At 45.6% G+C, this 21542-nt stretch overlaps 1 long non-coding RNA gene across 4 annotated transcripts; it reads right to left on the bottom strand.

Annotated features, from left to right (window-relative positions):
• Window positions 1–2480: 2480 nt before the first annotated feature.
• LOC133250554 (uncharacterized) lies at window positions 2481–21368 on the bottom strand. 4 transcript variants are annotated; one of them, XR_009737346.1, is made up of 4 exons: window positions 21033–21368; window positions 3916–4047; window positions 3630–3661; window positions 2481–3538 (listed from the first exon to the last, which is right to left on the bottom strand). It is a non-coding gene; the product is annotated as an uncharacterized LOC133250554 (long non-coding RNA). The 4 variants fall into 4 exon arrangements; XR_009737348.1 differs by having other exon boundaries at window positions 21142–21368; XR_009737347.1 differs by lacking the exon at window positions 3916–4047.
• Window positions 21369–21542: the final 174 nt, after the last annotated feature.

The raw sequence follows: 21542 nt of genomic DNA, 5'->3' as shown, positions 1-21542 counted from the left end.
GGGATAGGGAACTAATAAGCCACCACCAACCAGAAGAGTTCGGGAAAGGTCAAAAGGAGACACCGCATGTCTGTCCACTTCCCAGAATCCCTCTCACTAGCATCCATGTTGGCTGAGCGATGCGTGGGCCACCAGGAAAGACCCTGAATTAGAATGATTGGCCAAAGACCACCCAGAAACTAATCCCATCACCATAAAACCCGAGACTGCGAGCCACGTGGCAGAGCTGTTCTCCTGGGTTCCCTTACCCTAGTGCTCTCCACCCGGGTGCCCTTTCCAATAAAATCTCTTGCTTTGTCAGCACGTGTCTCCTCGGACAATTCTTTTCCAAGTGTTAGACAAGAGCCCACTCTTGGGACCCTGTAAGGGGGTGGGGGCCTCCCCCTTTCTACAACAACTGGCAACCACGAAGGGACACCCCCATTTTTACTGGGGTTGACATCCAGACCACTCGGGGTACCCCAGGACCAGCTCGCCTGCCGACGGATCTGACCCAGCAGCCACAATTGGGACTCGTTTGTCCCTGGTCTCCTCCTGACGTGGACAACTGGCCAGGGTGCCCTGACCAGGTAAGGAACAACAGATTTTGTTGACCCCTTTTATCTCACCTCTCCTTTCAACCTATCCTATCCCATCCTATTTTTCCTGTCCCCCGGTCCTGGATGCAAGAATCTGGTCAAAGGGCCTCAGCCTGAGCTGAGGATTGAAGACTGATCACCTCCTCTTGGCAGAGAACTCGAATTTTGGTTCTGGTAGGGCCAAGTTCCAATCCTCCCTTCTCTGGAGGCCCAGGGGAAAGTCCCATAATGCCTGGGTATCTGCAGGTGGCAGGAGACGTCTGTAAGTCCACCCCTTTTTTTTCTTCTTTCTCTCCCTGACTCTTAGACATTTTGTCTCTTCCCACTCCTTCTCTCTCAACCTGGCCTCTTTTCCTCTCTTTGAAGACCCAAGTTATTTCCATTTACTCTGTCTGTCAATGCTTGGACCTGAAGTTCTGGGTCTTTGCAAGAGACTTTCTGAGAGGCTATGCTCTCTGCTCCCCATCAATTGTGCTTTCTGTTCTTGGGGAGACAATCTGGCATTAGAAGCCCTCCATCAGGTGCTGTTTCTCTAAATTCAGCCATTTAATTGAGCATTTGGCTGAGTGCGTCTACGTGGAATTGATTGATGGGGTTCAGTATAGTCGCACCTGGTTTTGGGTGAAAATTAACACCCTAGACACATCCTTAGGGGTTAATTCTTTGGGCCCAGTCCTACAGCCCCTTGATTGTGCTTACTACTGAACATTTCCTTTGGCGCATATACAATCAGCCAATTTGAGACCAGGAGAGAGCTTACAATCTCTCTAGGGTTAGATATAGGGGCATCCACCCCAATACTGGTCCCCTGGGAACGAGATATAAACTATACCATCGCTAAAATGGGAAATAAGCCTAGCTTCCCTTTAGACACCCCGCTGGGTTATCTTTTGGCCCACTGGGAGGGATACCAACTGGAAGGGCTAAAAAAGAAAAAACTTATCAAATACTGTACTAAATACTGGCCTAATTACTCCCTGGGAGGAGGGGGGAAATGGCCCCAGTCGGGATCACTTGGATACAACACGATTCAGTCTATACCGCAAACGCGAGGGTAAATACAAGGAGGTTCCCTACGTCCAGGCCTTTATGGCCCTCTACCAGGATTCCGAAAAAAAGGGAAAATATAAGCTTGAGGACTTTGATAAATGCTCTTCCAAAATCCTTTTAGCAAAATCTGAAACAAATCTCCTTGACCATCTCTTAACCTCCTCTGCTTCAGCAGAGAGGTCACGGGAAAGGAGGGTCAGACACGCCCGGAAGTCTCGAGCCTGGACCCGGAAGTAAGGAGGTTAGACCCAGAAGTCACGAGGCTGGGCCCGGAAGTTATGAGATCTGAAGGGAAGTCACTCACAATCGCCTCGGCTCCTCCTCCATATGCCCCCTCCCCCATGGGGTTACAATCAGGAAGTAAGCTTTGTACTCCACAGAAGGAAAGGTTATCCTCAGACAAAATCTGCCCTCTAAGAGAGATATCGGATGGGGAGGTGGGAACCATGCACGTTCATGTTCCGTTCTCCATGCAAGACATTACTCAGTGCAAGGAACAATTGGGCTCATATTCTGAGAACCCCAAAATTTAAGGATTAATTTGAGCGTCTTAGTCTTAACTTCTCCCTCATCTGGAGGGATATAATGGTCATCCTCACCTGGTGTTGTAATGATGAGGAAAAAGCTCAAATCCTAGATTAGGCTAGAAAAGTGGCTGATGAAAGACAGCGGGTAGATGTCAGTTTGGCCTCTGCCAAAGAGGCAGTCCCCTCTACAGAGCCAGACTGGGATCCTAATACAAGGGCAGGAAAGGAATCCTTAAGACACCTCATTACTTGCCTACTACAGGGAATGACCCAGGGTGTCCAAAAGGTTGTTAATTATAATAAGATAAAAGAGGTTACACAGGAAGAAAATGAAAATCCAGCTCTTTTTTTGGGCAGACTCACAGAAGCCTTTAAAAACTTTACCAAGACAGATCTAAAAAGTATGGAAGGAAGAGTCCTGTTGGCCCATTCCTTCATAACCCAGGCAGCCCCAGACATAAGGAGAAAATTACAAAAACTAGGAAAAGGACCAGAGACCCCAGTTTCCGATTTGGTGGAGGAGGAAAATAGGGTGTTTTTGAACAGGGACTGGGAGGAGGAAGCAAAAAGGGAGCAAAAGGAAGCCCGAAAAGATAGGAGAATAGAGAGGCAGACCCAGGCCTTGGCCCAACAACAACAGGCTAAAATCCTGGCCTTGATTCACCCTGCCACTGTGCGAAAGTTCCGGAAAGAGCAAAGAAAAAAGGATCTTAACAATCCACTGCGGCTGAGACGCACCCAATGTACCTAGTGCAAAGAGGGTGGGCATTGGAAAAGGGAGTGCCCACATCGCCCTAAGTGAAGGCGTATGGAGACCCCTACACTTGCTCCCTCTGTGTTAGTCCTGGGCGACCAGGACTGATGGTGCCCAACGGCTCGAGAAACCCCCGCAAATGGTGAGGTCCAGATCACTCCTCTCGACCGCTGGGTGACTGTACAAACAGAAGGTAAGGATGTGAACTTTCTTTTAGACACGGAGGCTGCCTTCTCTGTTCTTCCTTCCCAATTAGGACCTTTAGACTCCCAGACTAAAACGGTGATGGGGTAGATGGAAAACCCCAAAGCTGAAATTTTACTAAGCCCCTCCATTGTAAGGTGGGCAATTGGCAAGGAACCCAGCCCTTCTTATACATCCCTGGTTGCCCTGCTCCCCTACTGGGGAGAGACCTTCTTTGCCCCCTCCAGACCAGAGTGACTTGGGGAAAGCTAGAAGTAGATAATTCCTTTGCCTAGTGTCTGAATGTTTACAGTCAGATGTAGAAAAGGAGGAGTCTGTCCCTTTCTTAGATGATGTCAATTCCCAGGTGTGGGATGTCTCCAGCCCTGGTCTGGCCATAAATGTTCCACCGGTAAAGATTCTTCTGAGGCCAAATGCTCCTACTCCTGGAAAAGACAATATCCCTTAAAACCAGAAGCTCTTTGAGGGTCTTAGACCATTAATTAACAAATACCGAGATACTGGAATTCCAATTACCTGTGAGTCTCCCTGCAATACTCCAATCTTGCCTGTTAAAAAAACAGATGGATCTTATCAATTCATCCAGGATCTAAGAGCCGTTCTCCTGGGTTCCCTTACCCTACTGCTCTCCACCCGGGTGCCCTTTCCAATAAAATCTCTTGCTTTGTCAGGACGTGTCTCCTCGGACAATTCTTTTCCGAGTGTTAGACAAGAGCCCACTCTTGGGGCCCTGTAGGGGGGCCTCCCCCTTCCCACAACACAGGGGCTCAAATGACATCTTCAGTATGGAAACTCTCTCTACCTCTCAGCTCTACCAGCAGGCTTCTCTGTGTGGTGCCAAGATATCCCCAGCTTTAGTCCAGCTGAAAGCCCCAAGGTTACACGTCATTGGCCTAGCATTGGTCACATGTCCATCTGGAATCAGTCCCTGTGGCTAGACAGATGGAATGTGATGATTGGTGGGGAACATAACCACCACTCTTGTAAATGACCTACAGGCCTTATCTTCCTGCAACAAACCCCCTTCTCTGCACTGTGCTATGCCCAGCCCGGTTCAGCCCATCCCAGCTCTGCCCTGCCCAAGAGGAAGTTCTACAGGGGTGGTAAAGGAGTATGGTCTACCAATGTGGAGCCTGGCAGAATCAAAATGCATGTAGGATTGTGTCTGTATGTGTGGGGATGTTTGCATGAGGAGGGGGTGTTGGTGTCTCTTGGTTTTCCTGGGGCTGTGATCTCAGAGTAAGAAGGACTGTGGAATCAGGGGGACAAAAGATAGCTACAGGAACACCATGGGAGCTAGGGCAGCAATCTGATCTCATTTTGTTTTTCAACATTTTTTTTAATTAAAAAATTATTTATTTATTATTTGGCTGTGCCAGGTCTCAGGGGCAGTACTCAAGATCTCTAGCTGCAGCATACAGGATCCTTTAGTCGTGGCATGTGGGACTGAGTTCCCCAGCCAGGGATTGAACCCTGGCCCCCTGCCCTGGGAGCATAGAATCTTAGGCACTGGACCACCAGGAAAGTCTTGATCTGGTGTCATTTTGGGTTGGGGGGAAGAAGGGGCAGGGTTGATGTGGGAGGGAGAAAGAAACTGAGGGAAAATGTAGTTCCCAATGAGAAGAGAAAAAGGAGGGGTCTTAACTCAGTACCAGTTAATGATCCCAAGGCATACCTTGGGCCTGCCCCTCCTCATCCTCTAATGGCATCCAGTCTTAACTCACAGGCTAAGCCCAAACTCCTCAATCAGCCTTCATCTGATTGATAAGCCCCTCAGGATCTGGACCCAATCCATAAAACTAACTGGTACTTAACCAGGCCTTATGGCTGCCTGGAATAAAATACTACATTTCCCAGGCTCCCTTGCAGGTAGACAAGGCCTTGCTGTCGTACTGTACTCAGTCGTGTCTGACTTTGCGACCCCATGGACTGCAGTCAGCCAGGCTCCTCTGCCCATGGGATTTTCCAGGTAAGAATACTGGAGTGGGTTGCCATTTCCTCCTCCACAGGATCTTCCCAACCAGGGATCGAACCCGTGTCTCTTGCATCTCCTGCATTGGCAGGTGGATTATTAACCACTGCCACCTGGGAAGCCCTAGATATGGCCATATGACTATGTAAGCAGAAGTGATATGTATAACTTTGAGGAAAGGAGGGTGCCTTATTTTCTGATGGAACATAGACGTGATGGCTGGAATGCCATCAGCTATCTCGGGCCATGACGCTGCCTTGGGACTAGAAGCCTCGAATGGTGGAGCAACAAGATATTGTAGAAGGAAACTGAATCTCACATACCATGGAAGACTGTGCTGTCCATGAATTGACCAATGTTTTAATCCCCTCCTATTGGCCCTGTTGCAGAAAGAGGGATCACATGCCCTAAATAGTGCAAAGACATGAGAGCCCAACACATGATACCCAACAGGATAGATGAGGTCATCCTCAGTTAATTGGTCACACGCACTCACGGGCCGGAAGTGGAGGAAGACACTGAGCCACCAGGTGGGAGTGCTCTCAGGAGCAGAGTCAAGAAGCAGGGGCTGCAAGGAGGCAACCTCGGTAGTGACAGAAGAGTGGGCTAACCTCTGGTTCTCTTTCGAGGGTGTGATTGGCTTGTCTGAATAATTTCTGACTTCCGGAGAGGTAAAACGCCTTAGGTCAAGGACCAGATGGGGGACGGCTGCTCTGGCTGATAGAGAAACGAGTCAGGTGGTTGGGGTGGGGGTGCATATCTGACAAAAGTGGAGAAATTTACACTGAAGTCTTAGAGGGGGCCCTGTGAGGGTCAAGGAGGTCAAAACAGCCCATGGAATTTCAGGCCTTTCCACATAAGCAACACCAGTTATCTTGACCAGGAGAGAAAAATAGATATCGCTCTTGGTTAGCCATTTTTATTTTGGATTTTAAATTTTCTTTATATTTCTAATTTTTATTTTTTCTCCCTCCCAACCCCCCACCCCTTTTGGCAGGGAGGAAGGGATGCAACCTGCGATTTGCAGCATCTTAGGTCTCCGACCAGGGATGGAGTCTGTGCTACCTGCGGTGGAAGTGCAGAGTCCTAACCACTGGACCACCAGGGTCTAACATTTCCTCTGAGGTTCTACGTTGGTTGCATTTCACAAGTTTTTTTTTTTTTTTTCCTACAATATATTATTTTATTTTTTATTTTTATTTATTTTCTTTTTTTTATTTTATTTTTAAACTTTATATAATTGTATTAGTTTTGCCAAATATCAAAATGAATCCGCCACAGGTATACATGTGTTCCCCATCCTAGACCCTCCTCCCTCCTCCCTCCCCACACCATCCCTCTGGGTCGTCCCAGTGCACCAGCCCCAAGCATCCAGTATCGTGCATCGAACCTGGACTGGCATCTCGTTTCTTACATGATATTTTACGTGTTTCAATGTCATTCTCCCAAATCTTCCCACCCTCTCCCTCTCCCACAGAGTCCATAAGACTGTTCTATACATCAGTGTCTCTTTTGCTGTCTCGTACACTGGGTTGTTGTTACCATCTTTCTAAATTCCATATATATGCATTAGTATACTGTATTGATGTTTTTCCTTCTGGCTTACTTCACTCTGTATAATAGGCTCCAGTTTCATCCACCTAATTAGAACTGATTCAAATGTATTCTTTTTAATGGCTGAGTAATACTCCATTGTGTATATGTACCACAGCTTTCTTATCCATTCATCTGCTGATGGGCATCTAGGTTGCTTCCATGTCCTGGCTATTATAAACAGTGCTGCGATGAACATTGGGGTACACGTGTCTCTTTCCCTTCTGGTTTCCTCAGTGTGTATGCCCAGCAGTGGGATTGCTGGATCATAAGGCAGTTCTATTTCCAGTTTTTTAAGGAATCTCCACACTGTTCTCCATAGTGGCTATACTAGTTTGCATTCCCACCAACAGTGTAAGAGGGTTCCCTTTTCTCCACACCCTCTCCAGCATTTATTACTTGTAGACTTTTGGATCGCAGCCATTCTGACTGGTGTGAAATGGTACCTCATAGTGGTTTTGATTTGCATTTCTCTGATAATGAGTGATGTTGAGCATCTTTTCATGTGTTTGTTAGCCATCTGTATGTCTTCTTTGGAGAAATGTCTATTTAGTTCTTTGGCCCATTTTTTTGATTGGGTCATTTATTTTTCTGGAGTTGAGCTCACAAGTTTTTATATGTAATGTTTTTATCATCATTTAGCTTTGTGTTCTTGAAATTCCATATATATATATATGTGTGTATATATATATATATATATATATATATATATGTTTGTTTGTTTGTTTCACAGGTGACTTAGAATTGTGTCCCCTACCCACATACCCATCCTTTTTTTAAAAAAAATATTTATTTATTTGGCTGAATGGCATGTGGAACCTTAATTCCCAACCGGGGCTTGAACTTGCACCCCTGCATTGGAAGTACAGCATCTTAACCACTGGACTGCCAGGGAAGTCCCCCCACCCACACTTTTACTAACTGAACCGAATCCTAGTGGACACAGGAGATATCCACAGAGGTGAGAATTGGAGACATAGCATGGATGCTGTTCGCCAAGAACACATAGAAGGAGAAGAGAAGGGAGTCAAAGGGAGGACCTTGAAGGATGCTTAGGTTTGAGGTGTGGGTGAAAGAGAAGCCCTCGACGGCCATAGAGAAGGAGGGTCAGAAAGGAACCTGAAAGTAGCTGGTAAAACGGAAGATGTTGGACTTCCCTGATGGTCCAGTGATAAAAGAATCTGCCTGCCAATGCAGGGGACATGGGTTCGATCCCTGGTCCAGGAAGATCCCACTTGCTGTGGGGTAATTAAGCCTGTGCTCTAGAGCCCGAGAGCCACAATTACTGCACCCACGTGCCACAACTACTGAAGCCTGTGCGCCCTAAAGCCCATGCTCTCCAACAAGAGGAGCCCCCACAGTGAGAAGCCCATGAAATGTAACTAGAGAAAGCCTGAGTGCAGCAATGAAGACCCAGCACAAAGATAAATAATGTAATTAATAAAAAAAAAAAAAAACCTGAAGATGTGCCTGCTGTGTACTGGTTGGTGATGGTTCATTGTATGTGTCAAATATAAAATCACATGATAACATTTTATTGGGTCACGGGACACCCAGATTAAATATTCTTCCTGCGCACATCTGTGAGGGTGTTTCCAGAGGAGATTAGTGTTGGAATCAGTGGACTCAGTAAACCTGATGACCCTCCTCACTGTGCTTGGGCATCATTCAATCTACAGCATCCCTGAGCAGAACAAAAGATGGAGGAAGGAGACAATCACGCCTTTTCTCTCATCCTGCCTGCTTGAGCTAGGACATTGGTCTTCTCTTGCCCCAGGACTGGGAGGTGTGCCATCAGCTTCCCTAGTCCTCAGGACTCAAGCTGGAATAACGCCACCAGCTTTCCTGGGTCCTCAGCTTCCGGACCACAGCCTGGGGGCTTCTCATCCTCCATAATCACATAAGTCAACTCCTCATGCTAAATCTCCTCTTATTTATATAGATTTTACATACAGAAAATGATATGCATATAGGTATATATGAAAATATATATATAGTAACTGTATTATATATACACAAGTACTATATATACACATATGAACACATACAATATTTTATATACACAAAATATTATATATACACATTATATATAATGCATATATATATACACATATACATATATATGGGCTTCCCTGGTAGCTCAGCTGGTAAAGAATCTACCTGCAATGCAGGAGACCCCAGTTCAATTCCTGGGTTGGGAAGATCCCCTGGAGAAGGGATAGGCTACCCACTCCAGTATTGTTGGGCTTCCCTGGTGGCTCAGTTCGTAAAGAATCCATCTGCAGTGCGGGAGACCTGGGTTCAATCCCTGGGTTGGGAAGATCCCCTGGAGAAGGGCATGGCAACCCACTCCAGTACTCTTGCCTGGACAATCCCCATGAACCGAGGAGCTTGGTGGGCTGCAGTCCAGGGGGTCGCAAAGGGTTAGACATGACTAAGCAACTGAGCACAATGCACAATACATACATTATATGTGTCTGCGTGCTGTGCTTAGTCCCTCAGGCATGTCCAACTCTTTGTGACCCCATGGACTGCAGCATGCCAGGCTTCCCTGTCCTTCACCATCTCCCAGAGCTTGCTCAAACTGATGTCCATTGAGTTGGTGATGCCATCCAACCATCTCATCCTCTGTCACCCTCCTCTCCCCCTGCCTTCAATCTTTCCCAGCATCAGGGTCTTTTCCAGTGAGTCCACTGTTCACATCAGGTGGCCAAAGTATTGGAGATTCAGCTTCAGCATCAGTCCTTCCAATGAATCGTGTCCAACTCTTTGCAACCCCATGGACTATACAGTCCATGGAATTCTCCAGGCCAGAATACTGGAGTGGGCAGCCTATCCCTTCTCCAGCGGATCTTCCCAACTCAGGAATTGAACCGGGATCTCCTGCACTGCAGGTGGGTTCTTTATCAACTGAGCTATCAGGGAAACCCTTCCAATGAATATTCAGGACTGATTTCCTTTAGTATTGACTGGTTTGATCTCCTTGCAGTCCAAGAGACTTTCAGTCTTCTCCAACAACACAGTTTGAAAGCATCAGTTCTTTGGCACTCAGCCTTCTTTATGGTACAGCTCTCATATCCACACGTGACTACTGGAAAAAACATAGCTTTTACAGACCTTTGTTGGCAAAGTAATGTCTTTGCTTTTTAATACACTGTCTAGGTTTATCATAACTTTTCTTCCAAAGAGCAAGCGTCTTTTAATTTCATGGCTGCAGTCACCATCAGTAGTGATTTGGGAGCCCAAGAAAATAGTCTGTTATTGTTTCCATTGTTTCCCCATCTATTTGCCATGAAGTAATGGGACTGGATGACATGATCTTTGTTTTTTTTAATATTGAGTTTTAAGCCAGTTTTTTTCACTCTCTTGTTTCCCTTTCATCAAGAGGCTCTTTAGTTCTTCTTCACTTTCTGCCATAAGGGTGGTGTCCTCTGAATATCTGAGGTTATGGATATTTCTCCAGGCAATCTTGATTCCAGCTTGTACTTCCTCCAGTTCAACATTTTGCATGATGTACTCTGCATATAAGTTAAACTGGGTGACGGTATACAGCCTTGATGTACTCCTTTCCCAATTTGGAACCGACTCTAACTGTTGCTTCTTGACCTGCATACAGGTTTCTTTACATATATACACACACACATTATATATATTATGTGTGTTTATGTAAAATATGGAGAAGGCAATGGCACCCCACTCCAGTACTCTTGCCTGGAAAATCCCATGGACTGAGGAGCCTGGTAGGCTGCAGTCCATGGGGTCGCTAGGAGTCGGACATAACTGAGCGACTTCACTTTCACTTTCATGCATTGGAGAAGGAAATGGCAACCCACTCCAGTGTTCTTGCCTGGAGAATCCCAGGGATGGGGGAGCCTGTTGGGCTGCCGTCTTTGGGGTCGCACAGAGTCGGACACGACTGAAGTGACTTAGCATAGCATAGCATAGCATGTAAAATATGGAGAAGGCAATGGCAACCCACTCCAGTACTCTTGCCTGGAAAATCCCATGGATGGAGGAGTCTGGTAGGCTTCAGTCCATGGGGTCGCTGAGTCGGACATGACTGAGCGACTTCACTTTCACTTTTCACTTTCATGCACTGGAGAAGGAAATGGCAACCCACTCCAGTGTTCTTGCCTGGAGAATTCCAGGGACAGCGGACCCTGGTAGGCTGCCGTCTATGGAGTCGCACAGAGTCGGACACGACTGACGTGACTTAGCAGCAGCAGCAGCATGTAAAATATTGTGTGTGTATATATATATTTATACATACATACACACACATGTATTTCCTTGAACATGGCTCCACTTATATGTGGATTTTTTTTCACTGAATTTCTTCAACTGTGTCACACCATGATGGGCTAAATCTGCAGATCCAGAACCTCAAATTTGAAGGGTCAACTGTAAACTTACACACGGATTTTTGACTCTGTAGAGGTATGGCCTCCAACCCCCACAGTATTCAAGGGTCATATATATATATATATAGAGGGGGGGGGGCAGGCAAGACCATTCTACATAACAAATGACTGCAAAGATCAATGACTAAACCCCAGTCTCAACAGATCAGCAGCAGGGTGTCAGAGCCATAACATGCTGGGATCCAGTCCAACAGAGGCTGCACAGACCTGAACAGCAGTCTGTGCACGGCTGGAACAGTTGAAGAGAAAGACTCCCTATCACTTTTTCAGTCCCTTCACTCAGAAGGACCATCTACCCTCCCGCTCCTGTCTCACTGGTGAGGATTCATCACCTGGTCCTGCCTGAATGCAAGGAAGGGAGAAATGGGGTGAGGAGGTGGGGGTGGGTGGGTAATCAGGTGGAGGGAGAGGAGCAAGTGGAATATTTGCAGTATTATCCTCTCCGTGACACATAAGGACCAGCCATCTCTTCTTCTTACACAGCCCCCAACATGTCCACACAAAGACTGTTGTCTGCAGAGTCATTAAACAGAGGAAAAACTCTCTGTCGCCCTTCATCCCACAAAGCTAGCAATTTCACGTCACTTCCTCAGAGAACCCCCTCACCAAATCCCCTGATGAGAGCAGGTTTGCTTTTTTTTCTTCCACTGTTTCTTCTTCCTTGCCTCATTTTTCTTCCTGGCATTTCTCACATCCTGATTTATAAATTTGCCCACTGTCCATCTCCCCCACCTGAGTATCAGCTCTACGGAGGTGGGCACTTGGCCATAGTCACTGCTGTGTCCCCAGACCGAGAACAGGGCCTCTCACATACCAGGTGATGAGTGAGAAAAATCTGGCTAAGAGGGAAATAGTAGGACTTTCTTGCGGTCCAGTAGTTGAGAGTCTGCCTGCCAATGCAGGGTACATAAGTTCCAGAGGACTTCACATGCCTAAGGGCAACTAAGTCGGTGAGCCACAAACGCTGAGACCCAGCTCTAGAGCCTGCGCTCCACAAGAGTATGTGTGTGCTCAGTCACTCAGCTGTGTCCGGCTCTTTGCGACCCCATGGACTGTAGCCTCTCAGGCTCTTTTGTCCATGAGATTTCCCAGGCAAAACTACTGGAGTGGGTTGCCATTTCCTTCTCCAGGGGGTCTTCCTGACCCAGGAATCAAACCTGTGTCTCCAGTGTCTCCTGTATCAGTAGGCGGATTCTTTACCATGGCACCATGTGAAGCCCGAACACCACATCTAGAGAGTAGTGCCCCTGCTTACCACAACCAGAGACAGCATCAGAGACCCAGCACAGCCATAAATGAATAAATAGAAAAGAAGAGGGGAGTAGATAAATAGACCAAAAAAAAAAAAAAATGTGTCCTGTTGAAATAATAGGCAAACAGATCTTGGATCCACCGCGGACTTTATCTACACATACTTTATTCATTTCTCCCTAGGGCTGTTGTAACCAAGGATCACAAACTGGATGGCTTTAAACAGCAGCAATGGATTCATTTCAGAAGTCCAAATTATTTATTTGGACTTGTGGAGGCTAGAAGTCTGAAGTCAAGGTGTTGGCAGGCTTGGTTCGTTTTCGAAATTACTTGTTTGTCTCTCTCCCAGTTTCTAGTGGTTTCTGGCAATCTTTGCCATTGCCGGTGTTTCTAGCTCTGTCTCCCAAGTCCCTGCCTTGGTTTCCACGTGGCCTTTTCCTCTCTATTTGTGTGTGTCTGTCTATGCTTCTCCTCTTCTGTCGCTTTTAAGGACACTGGTCACTGGATTTAGAGCTAATCCAGGATAATCTCAAGATCCTTAATTTAATTACATCTCTCTCTCTTTTTTTTTTTTTCCACAATAAAGTCATGCTCACATGTTCTGGGGTTAGGATGTCAGCACATCTGTTTGTGGATCACCATTCAAACCACTACATGAATTAGAGTGAGAAGAGTTAACATGAAGACAAAAAAGTTGCAGAGTGAGGCTAACAATCACAATCATTTTCATAAACTAAAATTTTCATGAGTTGGTTGTCTCGGAGGGGAGAACTGGGTGGCTGGGGCTGAGAGGAGACGTGGGCCTTGCCACGTTACATACTCGTGTATCTGTTGAATAAAAAATTTGACTGAAGGCTTCCCTGGTGGCTCAGTGATATAGAATCTGCCTTCCAATGCAGGAGACATGGGTTCAATCCCTGGTCCAGGAAGATCCCACATGCTGCTGAGCAACTAAGCCCTGCACAACTACTGAGCCGGTGCTCTAGAGCCCGGGAGCTGCAACTGTTGAAGCCCATGAGCCTAGAGCCTGTGCCAACAAGAAGAGAAGCCACAGCAATGAGAAGCCCATGCACGGCACCTAGAGAGTAGCTCTGCTTGCCACAACTAGAAAAAAGCCCATGCAGCAATGAAGACCCAGCGAAGCCAAAAGTAAATAATAAAGTCATGCTAAGTCTCTTCAGTTGTATCTGACTCTTTGTGAATCCATGGACTGTAGTCCGCCAGGCTCCTCTGACCATAGGATTCTCCAAGCAAGAATACTGGAGTATTTTCTTCTCCAAATAAAGTCAATACATCTTAAAAATTTGATTGAGGTATGTGTGGCAAATAATAAAAATGAAAATATGGAAAACATATGAATCAGAACTCATTTCTGAAACTGGAGATTATTATACTAAGTGAAATAAGTCAGAAAGAAAAAGACAAATACCATAGGATATCACCTAAATGTGGAGTCTAAAATATGACGCAAATAAACTAAAATATGACGCAAATAAACCTATCTATGAAACAGAATGTCTATGTGACCATTTAATATCACAGTAATCCAAGTCTATGCCCCCAACCAGTAATGCTGGAGAAGACTGGAAAAGCTTAATGTGAACGGTTCTGTAAAGACCTACAAGACCTTCTAGAACTAACACCCAAAAAAGATGTCCTTCTCATGATAGGGGACTGGAATGCAAACGTAGGAGGTCAAGAGATACCTGGAGTAACAAACAAATTTGGCCTTGGAGTACAAAATGAGGCAGGGCAAAGGCTAACAGAGTTTTGCCAAGAGAACACACTGGTCATCGCAAACACCCTCTTCCAACAACACAAGACTCTACACATGGAAATCACCAGATGGTTAATACAGAAATCAGATTGATTATCTTTGCAGCCAAAGATGGAGAAGCTCTATACAGTCAGCAAAAACAAGACCAGGAGCTGACTGTGGCTCAGATCATGAACTCCTTATTGCCAAATTCAGACTTAAATTGAAGAAAGTAGGGAAAACCACTAGATCATTCAGCTGTGACCTAAATCAAATCCCTTACAATTATACAGTGGAAGTGACAAGTAGATTCAAGGGATTAGATCTGAGAGAGTGCCTGAAGAACTAGATGGAGGGTCGTGACATTGTACAGGAGACAGGGATCAAGATCATCCCCAAGAAAAAGAAATGCAAAAAGGCAAAATGGTTGTCTGAGGATGTCTTACAAATAGCTGAGAAAGAACAGAAGCTAAAGGCAAAGGAGAAAAGGAAAGATATACACATTTGAATGCAGAATTCCAAAGAATAGCAAGGAGAGATAAGAAAGCCTTCCTCAGTGATCAGTGCAAAGAAATAGAGGAAAACAATAGAATGGGAAAGACTAGAGATCTCTTCAAGAAAATCAGAAATACCAAGGGAACATTTCATGCAAAGATGGGCACAATAAAGGATGGAAATGTATGGACCTAACAGAAGCAGGCCTTAGGAATTATCACTACAAACAAAGCTAGTGGAGATGATGGAATTCCAGTTAAGCTATTTCAAATCCTAAAAGATGATGCTGTGGAAGTGCTGCACTCAATATGCCAGCAAATTTGGAAAACTCAGCAGTGGCCACAGGACTGGAAAATGTCAGTTTTCATTCCAATCCCTAAGAAAGGCAATGCCAAAGAATGATCAAACTACCGCACAATTGCCCTCATCTCACACACTAGTAAAGTAATGCTCAAAATTCTCCAAGCCAGGCTTCAGCAATACGTGAACCGTGAACTTCCAGATGTTCAAGCTGGTTTTAGAAAAGGCAGAGGAACCAAAGATCAAATTGCCAACATCTTCTGGATCATTGAAAAAGCAAGAGAGTTCCAGAAAAACATCTATTTCTGCTTTATGGACTATGCCAAAGCCTTTGACTGTGTGGATCATAATAAACTGTGGAAAATTCTGAAAGAGATGGGAATACCAGACCACCTGACCTGCCTCTTGAGAAATTTGTATGAAGGTCAGGAAGCAACAGTTAGAACTGGACATGGAACAACAGACTGGTTCCAAATAGGAAAAGGAGTACGTCAAGACTGTATATCATCACCCTGCTTATTTAACTTAAATGAAGAGTACATCATGAAAAATGCTGGGCTGGAAGAAGCACAAGCTGGAATCAAGATTGCTGGGAGAAACATCAGTAACCTCAGATATGCAGATGACACCACCCTTATGGCGGAAAGTGAAGAAGAACTAAAGAGCCTCTTGATGAAAGTGAAAGAGGAGAGTGAAAAAGTTGGCTTAAAGCTCAACATTCAAAAAACTAAAATCATGGAATCTAGTCCCATCACTTCATGGCAAATAGATGGGGAAACAGTGGAAACAGTGAGAGACTTTATTTTTTTGGGCTCCCAAACCACTGCAGATGCTGATTGCAGCCATGAAATTAAAAGACGCTTACTCCTTGGAAGGAAAGTTATGACCAACCTAGACAGAATATTAAAAAGCAGAGACATTACTTTGCCAACAAAGGTCTGTCTCATCAAGGCTATGGTTTTTCCCGTGGTCATGTATGGATGTGAGAGTTGGACCATAAAGAAAGCTGAGCACTGAAGAATTGATGCTTTTGAACTGTGGTGTTGGAGAAGACTCTTGAGAGTTTCTTGGACTGCAAGGAGATCCAACCAGTCCATCCTAAAGGAGATCAATCCTGAGTGTTCATTGGAAGGACTGATGCTGAAGCTGAAACTCCAGTACTTTGGCCACCTGATGCAAAGAGCTGACTCATCTGAAAAGACCCTGATGCTGGGCAAGATTGAGGGCAGGAGGAGAAGGGGATGACAGAGGAGGAGATGGTTGGATGGCACCATCAACTCAAGGGAAATGAGTTTGAGTAAACTCTGGGAGTTGGTGATGGACAGGGAGACCTGGCGTGCTGTGGTCCATGGTGTCGTGAAGAGTTGGACACAACTGAGTGACTGAACTGAACTGTATAGCATATGCACACAAATTGTTCATATTTATTAAAAATAAACTATATTAGTTTATATACAGGTTTGGTCAGAGTAAATTATAGTGACTTCTTTCAAGGTGGGAGGCTGCACTGGGTCTTCACTGTGGCACACAGGCTTTCTCTAGTTGCAGTGTGAGGGGGCTTCTCTGGCTGTGCAGCACGGGCTCTAGAGTGAGCACACTCAGCAGTCGTAGCATGTGGGTTTAGCTGCTCAGTGGCATGTGGACTCTTAGTTCCCTGATCAGGAGTTGAACCTGAGTCCCCTCTATTAGAAGGTGGTTCTTAACCACTGGACCACCAGGGAATTCCCAACAGTGGCTTCTTAAGGTCATCTTGTATCCTTTCAATCCCATGCTGTCTCTTGCCCCAACAGATGGACCCCTACTCAGAACCTACCACATCTTTCTGTGGGTCTACATATACAGTAGAATCTACATATCTTAAACGTGTGTCAACCACAAGTCCTTGGAAGCTGTAACACTGCCGTGTTGGGAGAAGGAGACCCAGAGAGGGCACCAAACTTTGGGCAGGAGGCTTCCCAGGGAAGGTTGCATCTTTTTTTTTTTTTTTTAAACTAGAATATGGATACCTTTCTTGACTGGGGTGCTCCCAGCAGGGATGAATGACACCAGACTGCTGTGTTATTACCTGGTAAAGGACACATGTGAAGCAGTCTGACAATGTCAAGTGTTGCTAAGGACGTGGAGCAACTGGAATGCTCACACATTGTTGTTACGGGTGTAGATGAATACAACCACTTTGGAAAAACAATTTGACACATACCAGCAATTCCACTCCAACGTATGACCTCAGAGAAACTCCTGCACAGGTCCTCTGGGAGATATGTACAAGAGGGCTCAGAGAAGCACTCATCATGCTCTGATGATCAAGCACTGATCATTGATGATGTTTCCTCAAACTGGAAACAGCTGCACTTTCTACGGACAGGACAGTAGAGAATTATGGTGCATTCACGATATGGTAGTGAAAATAAGGGCTTCCCAAGCGGCTGGTGCTAATGGTGAAGAACCCGCCTGCCAACGCAGGAGACATAAGCGACAAAGGTTTGATCCCTGGGTTGGGAAGATCCTCTGGAGAAGGAAATGGCACCCCACTCCAGTATTCTTGCCTGGAGACTCCCATAGACAGAGAAGCCCAGTGGGCTATAGTCTGTGGGGTCACAAAGAGTCAGACATGACTGAAGCAACTTAGCACAGTGAAAACAAACACACCCCCAACTACACACAATATGGATGAATCATAGAAGCATATCGTTGAGTGAAAAAAGCAAATCATAAGGGAGTCCCACCATTATGAATTCATTTGTATAAAAGTACAAAGCAGGCAAAATAAACACTATGTTCTTTAGGAATATAAACATAATGAGAATGGTAGGACAAAATCCTGCTGCTGCTGCTGCTGCTGCTGCTGCTGCTAAGTCGCTTCAGTCATGTCCGACTCTGTGCGACCCCATAGACGGAAGCCCACCAGGCTCCGTCATCCCTGGGATTATCCAGGCAAGAATACTGGAGTGGGTTGCCATTTCCTTCTCCAATGCATGAAAGAGAAAAGTGAAAGTGAAGTCGCTCAGTCATGTCGGACTCTTATCGACCCCATGGACTGCAGCCCACCAGGCTCCTCTGTCCATGGATTTTCCAGGCAAGAGTACTGAAGTGGGGTGCCATTGCCTTCTCCGAGGACAAAATCCTAGGATGTTGTTACCTTGACAGGAAATAAAGATAAGGGGATCGTCCATGATACTGACAATGTTTTTATTCTTATACAAAGCATATGTGTGTCCTAAGTCCACATGTATGTGCTAAGTTGACTCCAACCTTAGCACATCATCTGAATGGAATGCATGAAAGAATTCAAGTGAGAACTGCCCAGCTGAATCCAGCCAACTCTTAGGATTCTAAGAGATAGTAATACTAAATGACTAGGACTTCCCTGGTGGTCTAGTAGCTAAGACTCTGCCATGTAATGCAGGAGACACGGGTTCCATCCCTGGCCTGGGAGGATCCCATGGGCCTTGGAGCCACCAAGCTTGTGCACCACAATTATTGAGTCAGTGCTCTAGATCCCAAGAACTGCAACTACTAAGCTCTCATGCCGCAACTACTGAAGCCCTCTCACCTTAGAACCTGTGCTCAACAAGAGAAGCCACCGTGATGAGAAGCCCGTGCACTGCAACTAGAGAGTAGCTCCCACTTGCCACAACTAGAGAAAGCCAGCACATGAACAGAGAGATGTATATATGAGTCTACCTTGCAATGCAAGGGACGCGAGTTCAATGCCTGGTTAGGGAACTAAGATCCCACATGCTGTGGAGCCACTAAGGCTGCGTGCCACAACTACTGAAGCCCACGTGCTCTGGAGCTCACATGCCGCAACTAGAGAGTCCGTATGCTGCCAAGAAAGACCCTGCATGATGTAGCGATGAAAAGGCTGAAAGCCACAACTAAGACCTGACCCAGTCAAATAAATGCATAAATATATAAAAAATGATTAAACAATTATTGTAATTTTACACCACTGGGTTTGGTGTTGTTTATTATACAGCAATGGATAACTGATACAGATCTCTTCCACTGGGGTAGGTGGGGCTCTGGAAAGGGGATGAGGGGGACTCTTGTCTGGTTTCCTGCATCCTGCTGAAGGAGGTCACTGTCTTCCTTTCTTGCCTCCATCCCAATACCCAAGCCATGAGCATCACCCATCACCTTTGCATATGATCACTTTTCTCTTTCTACTGCTATTATCTGAATTCCAGGCACCATCACCTCCCTCTCTAGCCTCTCTGAGGCCATTCTTGCACTTAATCCCCTAAACTACCCTCTACACAGCAACCATAATGACTTGCCCCCCAATTCTTTAAAAACTTTTTATTTTGGAATACTTTTTGATTTACAGACGACTTGTCCTACAGGCTGTGCTTGGGTCCCCCTGAAATTCAAAGGTTGAAGCCCTAAACCCAAGTTTGATGGTATTAGGAGAGGGGGGTCTTTGGGAAATAATTAGGTCAGGCAGGTGGAACCTTTATGAATGGGATTAGTGCCCTTATATGTAAAGAACCTGCTTGACAATACAGGAGATGTAAGAGATATGAGTTTGATCCCTGGTTCAGGAAAATTCTCTGGAGGAGGGCATGGCAACCACCTCCAGTATTCTTCCCTGGAGAATGCCACGGACAGAGGGGCCTGGCGGACTAGAGTCCGTAGGGTAGCAAAGAGTTGCACACAAGTGAAGCAACTTAGTACTGCACGGCACATAGTGCCCTTATAAGGGAACTTTTGCGCTCTGTGCCTCTCTCTCTTCCTCCCTCCTTCCCTATCTCTGTTTCTATCTCTGTGTCTCTCTCTCTGCCATATGAAGGTACAGCAAGGAGATGCTGTCCACAATAAAGGACTGTGAGAAATAAATGTTTGTTGCAAACCCACTCAGTCTGTAGCATTTTTGCTATAGCAGCTTGACCAGACTATAATTTGCAAAGGTGGTTGGTACAAAGAATTCTTGTCTACCCTCTGCCCAACTGCCCCGAATGTTAATATATTGCCTAACCGGGCATATTTGTCACAACTAAGAGATTAACTAATGTTGATATAACACTATTTACTAAACTACAGACATAATGTCAGTTTCCCCAGGTTTTACTCTGATGTCCTTTTGTGGTTCAGGATCACATCTAACATTTCATTTGGTTATCATGTCATCTTCTTAGATTCCTTTAAACTGTGCCAGTTTCTTGGTCATGCTTTCTCATGACCTTGACACTTTTGAAGTATACCGGTTAGGACTTTTGTAGAAAGTCCTGTCCCTTCGTTTGGAACAATCACCTGATGTTTTCTCATTAGATGGAGGTTATGGGTTTTGGAGAGAATACCAGACAAGTGCAAGTGTCCTCACGTCACATCAAGTGCCCATGACATGCACACTACTTATCACTATAATGATAAACTTGATCACTTGATTGAGGTGTTATCTGCCAAGTTTCTTCACTGCCAGACTACATTTTCCCTTTCCATTCTTTTTTCTAAAAATGAGTCACTAGGGACTTCCTTGGTGGTCCAGAGGTTAAGAATCTGCCTTGCAATGCAAGGGACACTGGTTTGATCTCTGGTGGGGGAACTAAGATCCCACATGCCATGAGGCATCTAAGCCCACCAGTGGCAACTACTGAGCCCGTGCACTCCGGAGTCTACGCACCACAACTAGAGAGTCTGTGTGCTGCAATCAACAAAAGATCTCCCATGATGGAACTAAGACCTGAAACAGCCACATAAATAAATAAGCCCTGTCTTATTCACTGAACATAGTAGGTGCTCGGTAAGTATTTATTGAATAAATGAAGACAGAGATTGGAAGAATATGAAAGCCAGATCCATTCTATTCTTCTCTAATTATGGTCACAACACTCATGCATCTGAGGTGTATATATATACATGTGCCAGGTGTTCAGGAGCAGTACACTGTAAGCCTCAGTTTCACCACGTTTAAAAATGAAGATAATTAAAGGATCCATCTGGAAAACGACTTTGAAAGTTAAATAAGCTAAAGCACAGGAAGATGATACTCATATCTGACATTAAACAACTGTTATTACTATTATCTATAAAATGGGCATAACAGTGATCTACTACATAGGATTCTAAGTGCAGAACTGTTTCTTGTAAGTATAAAGTACTATATAAGTGATTAATGTTGTTGTTATTACCATCATCATGATCTGGTCAGGCCGCCCGCCAGTCCATCTGAATTTTTTTTTTCTCACGCCCCTCTGCACCGTGCGATCTTAGTCCCTGGACTAGGGATGGAACCCATACCTCCTGCAGTTGAAGCCATGAGGAAGTCCTGAAACCTCTGGACTGCCAGGGAAGTCCTGAAAGATGTTTTAATCAATTTCATCTTTTTATTTTGTAAATCCCTTTCCTCAGCCCGGCCGGTGGCCCCAGTATGTTTGCCAGGCCTTCGCTGTACCCAGACTGGGCGCGGATATCCTTGTGCTGGGGATTATGACCCTTCTGGACCACAGGCGCTCATCGCCCCGCCCACAGGCCAGGACCGCCTGCATCTCCATGGAAACCCACCAGCCACAAGGGGGCGTGACGCCCTGGAGACGGATAGGCTCCTCTGCCTATTGGGTCAAAGTCATCTCCGCGAGGGGCGCAAATGGGGCCTCTGATGGGTGCGTCCTTGCGGGAAGGCGGGAATACGGCGACGGGCA

This window comes from Bos javanicus, chromosome 7 (genome assembly GCF_032452875.1).
Source record: "Bos javanicus breed banteng chromosome 7, ARS-OSU_banteng_1.0, whole genome shotgun sequence".
NCBI classification, from domain to species: domain Eukaryota; kingdom Metazoa; phylum Chordata; class Mammalia; order Artiodactyla; family Bovidae; genus Bos; species Bos javanicus.
The sequence above is the reverse complement of the archived record's forward strand: the minus strand, read 5'-3'. Positions and strand labels throughout refer to the sequence as shown.